Source organism: Vanellus vanellus (genome assembly GCF_965231255.1).
Source record: "Vanellus vanellus genome assembly, chromosome: 2".
Taxonomy (NCBI): domain Eukaryota; kingdom Metazoa; phylum Chordata; class Aves; order Charadriiformes; family Charadriidae; genus Vanellus; species Vanellus vanellus.
This window is the reverse complement of record NC_138906.1, coordinates 163,464,389-163,482,085: the sequence shown is the minus strand read 5'-3', so window position 1 is coordinate 163,482,085 and position 17,697 is coordinate 163,464,389.

The following is a 17,697-nucleotide window of genomic DNA, read 5'->3' as shown; positions in this document are numbered from 1 at the left end:
GGTGGAGTCCCCTTCCCTGGAGATTTTCAAGACCCGCCTGGATGCAGTCCTGAGTAATGTGCTCTAGGCAATCCTGCTTTAGCAGGGGAGTTGGACTAGATGATCTCTAGAGGTCCCTTCCAACTCTGAAAATTCTGTGATTCTGTGATTCTGTGAGAAAGTATCTTACCCTGTTCTTACATTTTTTCTGAGTACCTACTACTGCCTACTGTCCTTAGCTGGTGTATCTGTGCTATGTTATTCTACACTCCAGGTTTTGGACAAGACAGGGATTCATGTGGCAGAAGAAAGATAAAAGCAACCTGTCAAACATTGTTTGCACTGACAGATATTTTTTTTTGATAAGTCAGTTTTTGAATTGTATTTTTTGCCTGGTTTATGATACAGCTTCAACCTGTTCAGGGTTTAGAAACAGACAAGATAGACACTGCAGTTGTTGAACTAGAACACTGAAGTGTTAATAATTTAAGTCAATGTTACCTTAGAAAGATGAACAGTAATTGCAATCTGTAAAAAGGTGTAGGGATTGCAGAAAGTTAGGTGGATAGCAAATGGAAACTACATAAGACAGAAAGGAAAACCTGAAGGAGTCACAATAGAAAGTCTGATTACACACCTCTGCTTTCTCCCATCCCATCTGATAATGTTAATTTTCTGCAGTATGGATCTATTTAGCTGTGAAAATCTCAATACAAGTAGAAAGGTTGGACTAGATTTTTTGGTATTGCAAGCCATCAAGGTCAGGGACTGATATTTTTTATCAACTTAGGAGATATATCACAGTTTTCATCTTTTGGTCTAACTTTGGACACATTTTTGAAGAGGACCTGGTCCCAGACTTGCCATGCATCAAATTACCCAGTGAGTACATGGCACAGGAATGGAAATGTTAAAAGCAGACGATGCTTTGGAGGATTCTGCTATGAGTCTATGCAACATGGAGAGATGTTTAATCCACAGATGACATATTTTCTCAAAATAAATGTCTGATCAGAGGCAAGGGGACAAACTGATGAGGATCAAGGCCTGATATAGAGATGAATTCTTTATAAACTATTGTTTTGTGTTTAGTGTTTACATAGTTCAAATTAAGAGGCCAAAGAAGGAAAAAATGAGAATATTTCTTAACAAAAAGAAACTAGGAAGCATGGAAACGAGAGGTGGAAGACTGGAAGGTTATCACTCAGTTTCATTGCAATCCCCAGAGAAAGGTCTGGCTGGATTTTGGGCCAGTTGTTCAGATTCTTAAACAATGAGCCAGCACGTGGAAAGATGTTTGGCACCCAGCACAGAGCACAAGATGTAATACAAACTTGTTTTCAATCCCAAATAAGCAGCTGCCTCTGTATTTATTTCTTTTTTAACTATTTATGGAAATGAAAAGAGAATAAAATACCCAACATGTTCATATGTCATATTCTGAGGAGAAAATTTCAAAATGCTACGATAGTCAAGAGCAACCTTTTTGATGTTTTGGACCTCCAAATAAAGATCATTATACAATGCCAATAAAGCAGGCAGCTCATGTGTGTGTCTGCCATGGGATAGTGTAACCAGTTCCCAAACAAGCTACCTCTCCTGTGGAGTCTTCTGACCCTTATATACGATGGCGTAAGGGATATTCAAAGATATGCTGTGAGCTGACAGCCCTCTTCCAATTCAGGTTAATTATCCAGGACTGATACTGTTCAAATGCATGGAATTCATCTTATCTCTTTTAGCCATCTCCAAATTAGGTGGCAAAGCTATTACTCTAGTTTCTATACATAATCAGTAAAGAGTGTGAGAGCTTCCTTCAGAAAGAGATTCATGACATCTATCTGAAATGTCTTTTTCAGGAAATGCTTCTTGTTCTCTACTGACTGTAGAAGGAAGCTTAGGCAGCAAGTTTAGGACTAGCTGCCAATTTCTGGATGCTTCAATCAGGTGAAGCAAACCTGCTAAGTTTGTACCCCATTTTGAAGGTGAGACTGTACCGCTGTGCCTAGCTAACCGGGGTGTGTGACAGTAACAGAGCGCACATTCGCAATGCTGTAGCAAACTTCGTAAAATGAGTTCAAGCTGTGGCTCCTGGCTGTGTTTAATAGCAATTTGAATTCCTAGCTGGCTGTTGGTTTACACTACTTTGTCTCTTCTGTGTCAGTACAAATAGTTATTTGTTTAAGTTATCCCATATATGCCACTCTCACACCTTAAACTCCCTAAGAAATTGAATCCCCTCTGGTATCCATCCCCTTACCCCTGCACTTTCTTGCACTAATCGAATCTCACCAGAGCATCATAATATCATTGTGTAGATCAACAGACTCAGTAGAATTGCACATTAATTTTCTGGTGAATCAAATATTAAGCAAAATATTCATATTAGTTGCACTTGACTGCCGCGATTGAGAGACGGGACGCAGCTTGATGCAAGCAGAAAGTCGTTTATTTGAAAACTTGCAGGGGTTATATAGAGATTGTGTTACAATTTGGTTGGTTCTTTCAAACATGTACAACTGACCCTACTACTTCTAATTGGCTAAAGATAACATCAGAAGGCCATTGTTAGGGGCTTTCCTGGCACTTCTCACAGCCCATTGTTATCACCCCTGTAGGTGCGTGCTCAACTTAAGACCTATTCATCAGGTGGCCCCTTCCTGCAACCTCTCAACCTTTTAGCAAAGTCTATGGCCCACAAGCTCCAGCAGATCTCCGCTTATCAGATGTGTAGAGCCTGGGGTTTTGTTCTTTAACCCTTCTCTTTCCGAATCACCTTGCAATCCTTGTGCCACACTTGACAGTAACTGATATCACAGATACTTGTATACTCGGAAGTGTAGGAGAGGCAATAATATACTGTTGTGTACCGGCCAGCTCTGCTTTTATATAACAAAAGCAGTGTCAAATCCAACTCTCCAGATATAATTTGAGCAAAACCACTCACGCATTTGCTCCCAAGACTGTTTTTTACACAGAGCACCATGCATGGTGTAGCTAGTGCTGTACATGAGCATAAGGTTTCTTAACCTCAAATTGTTGCCCAGTTCCTTTCATGGAGAACAAATACCAAAAGGTAAATGCAAACTCATGCTCTGTGTGTCCAATTAACTCAGGAAGCGTCAAGCAGAGGTGGCACACATCATGTCCCTGCAGTGTTGCCTTCAGGACAACATTTGAGAAGATCCACAGGAACCACTGTATTTCATTCTGCTCTGTATTTCTATTTTGTAGTATGTGCAAAACAGGAAAACAGCAGAACTAGTAGTTTTGCTACTTTTCCTTTTGTCTTCAAAGAAAAGTGACCATAGGCAAGAAGGATGAGTTGGAATATTAAAACATTTATCTGTAGGTTGCTGGGGAATTTTTATGTTACCCCTTGAAGTGAATTAAACACAAGTTGTCCTTAAATATTAAAAAATAATAATTAATGAACATTGGGCAGAGTCTTACCACCACAAGCAGTTCTATAAAGAGTCCACAAAGATATGTTATGAGCTGATTCCTTATATGCCATTGCACCAGCACCAATCCCATGAGCAGTTGCATGGGGTGCCTCTTGCTCAGCCTTAGGTCTATCCCTCAGCCCAGCTCTTTTCCCCAGTGGTGGGCCCTGAGTGCTCAAAGTCCAGGATGGCTACAAGGCAATGCTTCAGCTGTTAGTCTCACCAAGGGAAACTTCACTCCCTGACAGGGAGTCCTTCTGTCTCCGGCATTCCTGCTTCCAGCCAGTTTAACCCCTTCTGTGAAGCATCGAGTCCTTTTCTTCATGGACCAGCATTAAGTGTTGTGGAATTTGGATAATGAGGTGAAGTCACTGTGCTCAAAGAATGATTAAGACTGGCCTTGCTATCTCTTGTGCAACCCGGGGGAGTGGAGACTTGCCTGGTTGTAACGGGATGCAGATAAGGAGGGAGCCCTGTGTAGGTAGGACAGCCCTGCTTTTCATCAGTGAAAACAGGATAACAGGAACCTGTGTAGTTCTTTGTTTCCTTGAAAGGTTATCATGCCTGATTACTGACCCCTGCCTTGTTATCTGTGAAATTCATATTAAAGTTGACACCTCTCCATATGCTAATGAAGATTATCGAGATCATACTAAACATATATGACTATAGCACTCGTCTCTCCACCCAAATCATACTACACATCACCTGGGGGGGGGGGACGGACTTCATAATTTTGGACATAAAAAGATGGAGAAAATTGATGTTAACTTGGGAGAGAAGAACCTCAATACCTGACAGACCAGTTGACCAGTTGACAGGCTGCATTCTCTTCCTTCACCCCAGGGAGGGACATCCTTCTGGGTACGCACTGCACCTTTCACCCTCTGGTGAATGTTACCCCTGGGCTGTTGTATTATTAATATTATTGCTAGCAATATTAACCTTAATTAGTAGCGCTATTGTAGTCAGTGAATTTATCAACAGCAATCTCGAATATGTTATGTCGCCCTCCATAAAATAACTAATTTCGATTTTTGTGAATCTGACTCAGTGAAAGTCCTTCGCTGGGACTCTGATAGACAAATGAGTGGAAGCCCTGGGACTCCGACAGACAAATATCGAAACTACATTCCTTTTAACATGACAAGTGTGCATGCATACTTCAGACACCAATATTAATCCAGCTCTTAGTCTTGCTAGCAGCAGTATGTAAATCTAGTGACATTTGCCACCATTCTAATATTTTGAAATTAGTGTGTTGTCATATTACGGGTGAACATTTATTTTGAAAACCCACTTTAAAACTGCTCTTTCAACAAAACTTCCTTAATCATATAAAAGTAACAGTAAATTTTATCAATCACAGTTTCTATAGACTGCAATGTCTTTGTGGATTCCCACTAAATATTACACTTTTTGAAAAGGAAGGAGATATCCTTATTAAATAGAAAGTCATTGAGAGACATAGTGGACTCACAGCTTCATTTTTTAAATAAAAAGAATATTTAATTAAAAAATTCCCTAGATTCTACAGAGGTCATCATCAACTATGCAAGATCATTAAAACAAACAAGAAAAATCAACCAAAAAAAAGAAAACCCCCCAAAACAACTAGAAGCAAATAAAAGTTTTGCTGTTTTTTTGCTGTTCTTTTTTAAGCATCTTGGTCTAATCTTTGAGAGCAAAGGAATGTTGTGCAAATAACTCGAATAAGTGTGGAAATTAAAGGGAAGAAAGTACATTTGGGAAAGGACTCAAAAGACATCTTTGTGAGAAGGAGAAAACATAATTAAATCGCATTGCAGACAGGGTTTTTTAGGATCCACCAAAGTGTTAATGTTTATTTTCAGATTATTTAGTCACCCTCTATAATATATTTTGAAAAGCTGAATTTTGCTAATCTCAAAAACTAGTTTACTGATCTATTTTACTTTTTCATTCATTCTCCCCCATTTTTTATTTTTAATTTTTTAAATTATTGCAAACTAGTCTACCTTGAGAATTGTAATTCTAGCAAATTATCACATTTCCCTTAGTAAGACAGTAAATGAAGACATAGAAATAAGACCATCCAGTTTTGGAAAAAAAAGAATGCTTTTTCGTACAGAATAGCAGAAGCATAGAATGGTTAAGGTTGGAAGGGACCTCTGGAGGTCATCTGGTCCAAATTCCCTGCTCAAGCAGGGCCACCCAGACCCGGTTGCCTAGGACCGTGTCTGGACAATTTTTTATTATCTCCAAGGACAGAGAATCCACAGCCTCTCTGGGAAACCTGTGTCAGTGCTAAGTCACCCTCACAGTAAAAAGGTGTTTCCTGATGTTCAGAAGGAACCTCCTGTATTTCAGTTTGTGCCCCATTGCCTCTGTCACTGGGTGCCACTGAAAAGAGCCTAGTTTCATCTTCTTTGCACCCTCCCTTCAGGTATTTATACACATTAATAAGATCCCCCTGAGCCTTCTCTTCCCTAGGCTGAGCAGTCCCACCAGCTCTGCCAGCTCTCTCAGCGTTTCTTCATAGGAGAGATGCTCCAGTCCCTTCATCTTTGTGGCCCTTCACTGGATGCTCTCCACTATGTCCATGTCTCTCTTGTACTGGACAGGTCAGAAAAAGATACAGAACTCCAGGTACGGCCTTACCACTGCTGAGCAGAGGGGAAGTGAATTCAAGTTTGAGCAGATGCTTCTCCTTAGATCAAGAAGAAAGAAACACGGGCAGAAAAACAAAACAGAGGAAAAATGACTCATCAAAGGTATTCTGAGCTGTTTCTACCTTAAGAGAGGTAACTCTGTTATGCAAATATAAAAAATGGACAAACAGAACACGATCACAACAAAAAACTACATCGTAGCAGCATGGTCAAAATGGATGATTCTTGCATTTCGTTCTGCTTCTCAGGAGGGAAAAATACAATTTATAGTTAGCTGATTCACATGAAAACTACAACCATAATTTGGATTTTATGTTTACCTAGGTAAGTTGGATCAATAAATTGAACTCCCTGTGAAGATACAGGAAAAGTGAATCTTTCAGCTAGCTGCTGGTGTTAACATTTATTTTTTTTTAATTTCTCAGTTATACCCATACAAGATGGGACAAGAGAGCAAAACTACAGTCTTTGAACATCTAATCAATATCCTAAACCCAAATTCAACATTTCAATCACAACAGGATCCATCCAAACAACCTCCCACCCAGATAAATTATTAGAACAGTCTGATTTATGAGATCTCAACATTCCGATTCATTATGGTTAAAAAAATCGAACAGATGAAGCTTCAAGAGTAGAATTAAAATGTAATAAAACCACCACCTCAAATATTGCATAGCTACAAGATGACTGAAAATAGGATTTGAGATTTTGGTATTTTAGTGTTCAAGGGATTTATTTTTCATCCTGAACCAAAGCAAGAAGTGAAAATTTTGAGTTTGTTGTGGAAATAAAATTTATCTAACAATGATTTTGGTTTCTGTTCTGCCCCTTCCCCTCCCCCCCCTTCTTTTTTCCCCCTCTTTTTTTTTTTTTTTTTTTTTTCATTTCAGAAAGAAAGAAAGGAAAAAATGGAATAAGGGAAGGAAGAAAGGGAGGGGAGAAGAAGGGAAAGATAGAGGATAGAGAATAGGAATGAGAATGAGAATGAGAATGAGAATGAGAATGAGAATGAGAATGAGAATGAGAATGGGAATGAGAATGGGAATGAGAATGAGAGAGAAGAAGAAAGAAAAGAGAGAAAGAAATAATTACTGTAATTGTTACTAGTTTCATCCATCATCTTTGCCTTTTCTTCTCAAAGTATAAATAACTCAACAGATGAAAAATGGTGAAAAAGTTGACGTGCTCTATTAGCTGACATGTACACACTGCATTTTGGGTTTATAAATAGAAACAAATTATTTGGGACTAATGCACAATGGATTTGTGTGAAACCTTCCGTCTTCCAGCACTTTTCTTAAAATCCATATTTAGCATCAGGATAATTTTTGACAGGAAAAAAATATACAGCTATTCTGGATGCTAATGTGAAATACTAATTGGGATGGATAAAATTATTTATTAGGAAATCATAGACTCCTTTTCCAGAGGAATGATGAAGGAGCTCACACACACACATATGTATGAGTATATTCAAGTTTTGTTTGCATGGCTGAAGTGTTGTACAACTTAATGACAGCCTACAGTTCAAGTCTTCAAATAATAGCTTTATTATTGCCCTCTTCACTTTGAAGTGCTGCTAGTAGGATTGCTCATCTACAGATATTGCTCCAGTTCTTTCCTTTCACCAGTAACCCTATTGATTTAACCTTCTACAGTTATTTCTCAGTAAACAACACACAAGGATAAAATATTAATACACCATTTTTTTTTTTTATGATTCCATGTTAATTTTAAATATATGCACATGCCTCTCTCTCTCTGTATATAGATACATATTATACATTTATATTTATATGTATTTCTGGTAAGCATAGTTGGGAACACACATTGTCTAAATCAAGCAGTTCACTTAAGTTCATTGAGAGAAATATGCTGACAGAAAAAAGATTTTTTTCTTTAGTATTATTATGTGCACCATACTTTTAAAGCTAAACTGAACACGATATAAATGTTTAACACAAGCAAGCTCTTTAAATTAGCTAATAACAGGTAGGAAGTCAGTTTCTGTCTTTTCTGTAATCTGACAGCTAGTTAAATATTGAAGACATTTTTTAATGAAAAAGTGGTAAGAACAGTAAAACTTTGTCACTGCTTGCACAGAAATCCATACAATAATATTAAAAATCACATCTTCCTTAGATTTTAGTGTTAGGACTAGTTAGGAAAATACAATTTTGGAATGTCATGAGAAAAAAAGAAAATTGCAAGAGAACACTTGATAAATAGAATATCCAAATATCCAAATTGGGATATTGATATCCAAAATATTTTTCAATGAAACCTCTAAATGCTCAGCCTATTTTTTTCTGATGCCATTGAACCCCATAACATTGAAGGAGGGAATCTGATTCCATGTAAGACCAGCTTTAGTTAGATGTCACTGCAGACATTTTAATTAGTGCACTGTTACAGTTCATCAAACTTTCTCAGTATGGTTATAGAGAATACTTCTGGAACAAATGGATAGGTCTTTCTGCTATATCTATTGCACTGGACTTTTATATATATATATGCATTTCTGGAGGGTATAAATCAACATGATGCATCGATGTTGTTGCGTGGTGTATAACCTAGAGTTCTGATTTGTCGTGTGTACTCTCCTGCTGTACTTCTATGCATCTGGACAACCTGTAGTCCCATTTCTTGACAGAATTTAGAAAGTAGATCCTATTATGATTTTTTTATAATATATTCTTATTTCAACTCAGCATTTAAATGAACTCAGAACTTTTAGCTAAAGTCCTTTGCGTATTTTATACAATTCAGTGACTCTTTAAATTGCGCACTAGAGATTTGTGGTATTAAGAAAGCACTATAATTACTTCTATCAGTTAACAATATTATAGTTAAATGCCAGCTAAATTATTGAGAGACATTGCTTAGTACTGTGGGGAAAATCTAAACTGAAATGCTAGAAAACGCTATTCCCATCTACTCTTCACTGACAGGTTTGTTCTTTTTTAAGGATCCATTCTGATCCTGATTCGAACTGACTGTCCTTTCCTTCATCAAAGGAGGTTTGGGGATTTTAAAACAAAAGCAAACAGGTAGGAATAGGTGAACATATCTAGATGAAATAAAAGCCAATCTGGGTCAAACCTACCAGAAAACTCGAAGTGACCCAAAAGGATTTTGGTTTTGAATACAGCAAAACAGTTTTGAGAAACTGTATGCTCTTTTTAGGATGATGACCAATTTAATAGCCCAAATGCCTTGATTACAGAGTTACATCAATAGTAAATAAGCTCTAGAACTAACATCCCTATTATTTACCTGTGCAATGTGTGCATAGCTGAACCAGGCTGTAACATCACACCACAGCTTGTAGTTGCCTAACTCTTTCCCTATCCTTGGTCCCTAAATATCCCTTAAGTCCTCTACAATCCCTAAATGTTCTTCCTCTGCAACCCGTAATGCCCCATACCCTCAGGCATGAAACCCCATCAGTCCAAAGGATACTCTGTTGTGGACTCATGATGGTTTTCGCACCTGAACAGTGGGTCTGAGGGTGTCCTAGGACTGCCCTGGTAGAGGCCCTGACAGGGTGTCTCTTCTTCTGAGTCCTTAATTTGGGCTTCCCCCTGCCATTGTGCTCCAGTGCTCCTCTGGGGTTCTGCAGATGGGCCTTTGATGGGCTGATGGCTCCTGGGACAACCCCTCCTGCTCTCTCTGATCTCCTTTGTGGGTTTTCATATGAGCTTTCATCACATATCCTAACACTGCACATTCTTTGCTTCGATAGCTTTTCAAACATACTTTATGCAGTCTGGCTGATATGAACTTGACACAATAAATATATGGGGTTTTAAGTTAAGAAGAACTATTACAGCTTAATATGTTTATTTACTAAATAATTTTATTGCAAGAAGATGAGAGAAAAAAACTCTGCCAGTGAAATAAAAGTAATAGGTTAAATCCAAGCCAACTCTATCATAAAATAGAACTGCATTTTATAGCCATTCACTGTTTTGGTCCAGCTGGTATAAATTGAGATAACTCATTTGAAGCCAATTTATAGCAGATAATGAGCAATTTCAGTCTTTCAAGCAAAGAAGAAAGAGAAACAAGATGAGGGAAATGAAGAAAAGACGACTTTCAGAATGTAATATATCAGAGAAAAGAAAGGCATACTCCAGGAACTTGATTCAGATGACAGTGGCATCTGTCAGTAATAGGTTCTTATACTGTTTCAAGGTGTTCATTGTCCAACTAAGCTGCTGTGGTGAGCAGCAACAAGAGAACACCCAATGTTAGCTAAATTTCATGGCAAACCACTGCTATCCCAAATAAGAAACAAAGGCCATATGTTATTGTATCAATGAAGGACTTCCCTGTGTGTGCAGATGTGCGTACATGTATGCTTGTGTTATTCCTGCTTAACAGCAGAGATATTGTTAATCACTGTCTTAACAGGGAGAGCAGAATCTGGTAGCTAGTGTTCACCAGAGACCATAACCAGAGAACTGAATAGCCTTTGCCAAACTGAGAACTCAACTTAGAATAGTAGAATCATCTAGGTTGGAAGGGACCTTTAAGATCATCGAGTCCAACCATCAACCTAACACTGCCAAGTCCACCACTAAGTCATGTCCCTAAGCACCACATCTACACATCTTTTAAATACCTCCAGGGATGATGACTCCACCACTTCCCTGGGCAGCCTGTTCCATTGCTTGATAACCCTTTCTGTGAAGAAATTTTTCCTAGTGTCCAACCTGAACTTCCCCTGGTACAACTCAAGGCTGTTGCCTCTTGTCGTATCGCTTGTGATGAGAAGAGTGAGAAGAGGTCAGCCCCCACCTCGCTACAACCTCCTTTCAGGTAGTTGTAGAGAGCGATAAGGTCTCCCCTCAGCCTCCTTTTCTCCACACTAAACAACCCCAGTTCCCTCAGCCACTCCCCATAAGACTTGTTCTCCAGACCCCTCACCAGCTTTGTTGCCCTTGAACAGACACTTTCCACAAAACTCTCAACTGATATTTAAATGGCATAGGTTTTCAGGCTAATGTAAATAGTCTAACTTAAAACACTTGAGGATATGACATACTATCTCTAGAACTGGCAGTTTCTTTCCAGACTGGCAACATTTTAAAGTATTTGCATGAAAGGGATGAACCACAAAGCTCTAAGGTTAATTTGAATCCTCAGCACTTCCTTTTGATATACTGGTTGGAATCAAAGGCCACTGAAATATAAAAACACATCAAAATCTGTTATTTTTGCCTTTATTGTTTTTTTTTTTCTTAATAATTCTTTATTCTTTGAAGCATGTTTTCAAATTATTCTTCTAACTAACTGCAAGTAATTTCTAACTAAATAGTGAAATCCATAACCTGTGTTCATCAGTACGCTCTAATTGTCCTACCACTGTGTTCTCATTGCATATGACGGAAATTATAAGTGAAGGCAAACTAGAAAGTACTTCAAGCAGTTATTAGAAATCCAGGGGAAATTTGTCTTTGATTATTACAGGGAATTGTAAGTCACCTATGGCCATGAATTTGCAGTGATAAAATCTTCCCCGAGCAGCCCTTATTATCCTTCAAATTAAGTTTTAAAAATAATCTGTGAATACTAAGTTATGAGATTTATTTGATTTAGGTGGACTTCCTAATTCACTTAGACTTATGTACTCATTGGTCATTAGAATGTTTCAAAGCGTATTAGGCTCAGTCTGGCACTTGGTAATTTTAGAACATATTACTAGGGTAATGGATACTATTTCTATTTCAGCCCTGTCCTTTCTCCCATTCATTATGATTGCATCTGTCATAATTTGTCTGATATTGCATTTTCCATAGTGTCCCCCGCCATGGTACCTAGCAGTTTCATGACCGCAGAGGTAAAACCTTTGTGGTGTAATACAACAAAATTAAAACCTCCTTGTTCATTTCAGCTGACGTAATGTAATTACTAGCATGCTATGGAAAACAAATCACTTTTTCTATTAACTTCACTAATGCAATTAAGAATTTTATGAGTTGATTTGTGCAAAAATGGCATATCTGCTTTATGATAAAACTGGCTTCAAAAGATCCCACAGCAACAAACAAACCTTGTTTCCCAAGCACCTGATGAGTACTCATGTTAAGTTTCACAAAGTTCAGAAATATTGCAGAGTTTTAGAACAAGTGATTATTCATCTAAAATATCATAACAGAAAGTGAGTCGTTCGTCATGTGATACTTATAATACTCTCTTATTCATCCCACTAGGAAACAGAAAAAAAAATAAACAAACAAACAAAAAAAACCACCAAATCAAACAAAGCTATTTCCTTAATCAGTCTTAAAAAGTGCATCTTGAATTGGTAAAATGACCAGATACAGCAAAAATTGTGAAAATAATCTGGATTTTAAAGAATATAAACTGTATAAACACAACTATGCAAGGAAAAAAAAAATCAAAGTAAATTCTCAAACAAGACAGAGTATTTAAAACAGCATGTAGAAAAGACACATGTAATGTGAGCAAACTGAAGTTTACACTTTGATGGACATTAGTTGAACACAAATCAATTAAAAAAAACCCTAAAACCAGAAAAAGAGGATCAGTTTGCAAGTAATTAATTAAAAACATGAAAGAGAACCCAGATCAAATCCCAAAGCAAGCTATTTCTAATTAATTCAATCAGACATGTTCATGATGAAGGAAACATTGATTTCATTACTCTAGGGCAGGGAAGGCTTAAATTCATATCCAGTGAAGTTAGTGAAACCTTTGTTATTAGCATAAGTAAAGAACGAAGAATTTAGAGTTTACATTGATAAACTGCAGAACCCTTTTTCATAGAATCATAGAATGGTTTATGTTGGAAGGACCTTAAAGATCATCTCATACCAAACCCCTGCCATGGGCAGGGACATCTTCCACTAGAACAGGTTGCTCAAAACCCCATCCAACCTGGCCCTGAACAATTCCAGGGATGGGGCCTCCACAGCTTCTCTGGGCAACCTGTTCCAGTGCCTCATCACCCTCAGAGTGAAAAACTTCCTTACAGAAAGGCTCAAAACCTAGTCTCTTTAACACTGTATAGGAAAATTAGGTCCTGGCAAACATGGTTGAAAACAATCTAGTATGTGCAGTGCGAAAACTCACAACATGCCCACATATGTTACCTGACAGTGTCTAAAACTCTGCAATGATATATTGGTCATGTCATTAAGAGATTTAAAATGTTACTCCATTTGCAACATATAGCATCTGAAAGGTATGTATGTATGCATTTTATATTAGGATTTTTCCAGCCAAGGTTTCTCTTTTTATGCATATGTAGAGCAGGAGCTAATGGTAACACAAACTCTCCCCCTTTTTGTGAAAAAAGAAAACCCACCCCAACCTCTCGAAATACAAACAAACAAACAAAAAAAACCAAACCCAAACCACACAAAGGTTAGAGCACTCACCCAAGTCAGAGAACCAAGATTTCTATTAAACTGTAACTGGGCAAAAGGTATAAAAAAGTCAGGGAGATAAAAGTGTCCAGCTGGAAGGTGGAGGAGTGATGTTCCTTCATTCACGAAGAATCTACACCTCCTTTTTGCACAGTGAGAGACTTTGTCAGGACACTTCTCTCACTCTCAAGTCATCCTAAAGTCTGGTGGCTATGGTATGATCTTGAGGTTAATTTGCTTACTCTGAATTTGAACCTGGATCTCCTTCTCCCTGCATCAGTTTACATCAAAGAAACCCATAAAGACAAACAAGTAAATAAATAAAAGGAGCATCACTATCATCTTATTTATTTATTTGTTCATAAAAAAAAAAAGAGAAAAAAGAAAGAAAAGAGAAATGCACAATGATAGCATAATTGTGCTGTGAGAAGAAATATGTTTCAGCAAGGTTCCAGTTGTGCCTCAGCATCTTTTCCCCAGGTGAAAAAGAGCTGCCTGCTCAAGGGACAAACTCTGATCAAGAAACCAAATGTCTCCTCCAGACAACTCAGACAGATGGAGACCCAAGGTGATCGTGGTATCATTGATGGGAACAAGGCAGAGGCTCCATGGGAGACAAAGTCACTCACAGAGGTAGGTCCAAACCCCTCAGATTACTGTTGTCCATGGTGAGGTCAGTGTACCTGGATATAGATGACCGAGGGAATCTAGGCAGAGCAATGTCTAATTCTGCTGACAATTACATTTAGAAGGGCACATTAGGTTGCTACACTGAATCCCAGGGGGATTCTGGGGATAAAAAAGTGAAACAAAATGAATAATTTATTTCCTGAAAAGCCTGTTTTAGTTTATAGCTTATTTTCATTAATTGAAGTTCTGTAGGCTTATTTCCCTATAAAGCAGGTAAAAACCTTTATATTATTAAAAGATGTTTCTTTCTCATGGCGATTGCTCCACTTTGTACTCCAACATAGTTTTTCTCACTTCTGTTTCTCTTCCTTTGCTAAGAAAAAACTGGATTAGGCTGAAAATAATTCATCTTTCCACATGTCCACATGACAACAACCTTAGAAGAATAAATAATTAATATGGCAATAGCTTCTTAAATTCTCCCTTCAATGTAGCTATTCACTCCATTAAAAAGAGATTGAAAAGACTAAGTTTACCCAAACCACAAGAGAAATGGCTAAATAAGAGAGAAGTAGAATATTTTCCAGTATGAGTTTTTATATTGGCAAGATAATAATTAATTTTTGTCTGTATTACGTGGGAATAGAAAAAGAAACACCCACCCAGGTGAAAAAAAATTTGTGTACTTTAAAATGAGCGATACTTACTTTCTTGCAAACAAGAAAACAAAATTTTCTAATATCAGGTACAGGCAAAGTCTCTGGTACAAAATTTCCATAACAAGAGTTACTGTGAATAAATCAGGCAAAGATGTTTACAAAAGATGTGTGGCTCTTCCTTCAGCACACCAGATTGATGAGAGGACCTCTTCAGATTCAACAGCCTTTGTTTCTGTGTTTCTGGGATACAGTGACCACTGGCATTATTGCCTCTCACACTGCTTGAATATCACTCTGATGCTTGAATATCATTTCGCTAATTGTAATTCTCTGTTCTTCATTGCTCTTCCAAATCTTAGCATTTTTGTTGAATATGTATGGCTAAGGAGCTAAAGTGGACCAGTGCATAATTTTATTATCATGAATTGTGAATAACTGAATAAAAGTCTGAGATTCATAGTGATAATTAACTACTCCCTGACTACTTTCTGCTTGCTTTTTAATGATAATTTATTTTTTTTTTTACATTTATTTACAAAATAAAAGATGTAATGGGTGACTACTTCAGAGTGTTTTTCTTCCTTTCCTCCCCTTAAAGGGACTTCATCTCACTTCCAAGGAAATCAGATGAAAGAATACTTTGAATTTTGGTGGCTGGCATTTAAACTTCTGCATTATATATATATATTATTCACATCATAGAGGAAAAAAATTATAAACTATGAAATATTTTGTTCTTCTGTAAGAAACATCTTCCACCAGATGGCCTCTAAGCACAACTGCAAGGATTAGTGAATTCAAGCATTTATCATTTATGTGAAAAAGAAATATGTTACTACTCAGTTCTTTTCATAAGAAGGGTAAACTCAGTCACTGGAAAATAAACTTCCGTATTTTTGAGCCCAGCTACTCCATTTTGGCTTGAGTGATACCATATAACAATCCCTAATGGCATGACCAGAGCGCATTCAACTCCAAAGGAAGTCAGCAGAAAATGGAGCTGTGCATAACTGAAAAACAAGCCTACCAACCTCAGTCTTAAAGTGGAGCAGTGTCAGATGAAAGAATATCTTTTCAAGGTGACAGTTCATGTGAACTGCCTCTTAAGATGGTTATATCGGTACAGAGGCATATTGGGCCTCCAAACTGGAACGACTATTATGGCAGACACAAAGGCTGAATTTAGTCCCTCTGAACTGGAGGCAGTTGACTGAAAAACAAAAGGTAGAATCTTAATGGGTGTCATTGTTTTCCTGTCATCCTAGAGAAAGAAACCTCCAAAAATCAAATTAACTTTATATTTTATTTGCTTCTTGAGGTGTATCTCTATTGACTAGCAAAGAAGAGCAATGAAACTCCAAACCTATAAACCTCATTTACATGTCATGAATTAAACAGGATCTATCCAGGGAAAGACACAAAAGGTATAACTCAAGGGACAGTTAAATACAATAAACAGGTGATAATTGTGAGATACTGATCAGAATAATAAAAATATTCACAGGCTTTGTGACAGAGGGAAAAATTCAGCCCTACAATCCATTTTAAATCCCTAATCATTTATTTGTCTATTTTAGATATTTTCTGTGATATAATACAGTGTAAATCAACGTAACTGTGCCAATTTCTGTAGTGTTCTGTTAATCCTAATTTAGATCAGCTGAATGACAGAGTAACTATTTTAATAAAGCCCAGAGTAAATGCCTATATTCAAATAATTTTGGTCAATATAATTCAGTATGATGCTTTCTTTGGTTAGATTCACCTCCTTAAAATTTTCAATGCATTTCAGGTTCAAACTCAGAGTTTGGATACAAATGTTGGTTGAAACTGAATAGCTTTCAAATCGACACCATGGGTGGGATTCATTCTCTGCACATTTAAATAGGTAAAAAGTTAAGATCCCAGGAAAAAGCCAAACATTTGTCCCTCTCTGCTGAGAATGGAAAGCACAGTTCTCCCAACTGTGACAAAACCTACCTAAAAATAAGAGCTTGAAAATGATGGGATAAATCCTACCCACTGTATGAGCTGCAAGAATTGACAGTGTAGAGATGTGTATCTAAGGTTATTATCTAAATTCATAATATAGTCTAGGAAGAAAACTTGCACTTCAAATGTTTGCTCTATTTCATTGTATAATGAACAACTACAGCAGGGTAGTTGGCTTGCTCCGTAAAACTGCCTATTCTTCTCCATTGTCTAGTGGAACTCGATTCAGATGCGGTAGCCAGATAGCTAGTTAGATGTCTACATTACAGATATCTGTATTGGTCAGATGAGTCTTATCCTTAATTTTTTGTGGTTCTGGAACTACTAAATGATAATAAAATAATTGTGATTTTCAGATCTGATTCAAATACTAAACCAGAAAATTTTCTGTTTTCCAGCTACATTGCAGAAGTGTCACTAAAGTCTAGTTGTTTCTTTGCTGTAGCACCATTTCACAGTTCCCAAATAGCAACATGTGTAGACGCACTTACTGGTAAAATTGTGGATTCAAATGGAAGATTGAAAACACGTTTCCTTGACTTCAGAATAATCTGAACTGATAGGCAGTTATGTTGTCACCTTTTTCGAACAGGAGAGAAAGTGGAGACTTCAGTAAAAACAGTTTAGAACATTTTAACCATGACACACCTGCCCTCTAACTGAACCACAGTATGTTTAAAACCTCTTGGAAGTACAGAAACAGTTTGAACAGTTTACATTCAATGAAAAAACCCAGCATTAGTTAATAAGTGACATTTTGGGAACTGGAATTTACAGGGAGGAAAACAGGTTTCAAATATTTCATTTCAGAAAAAGGTACCCAATTTCATCTCACACTAAGTTAAAGTGATTAGTCCTTAATATTGAATAACTACTCAGTAATTTTTAGTGTTTACAAAGAGTGTGGAATTTTGGTCTAACACACTAAACTAGAAAATTA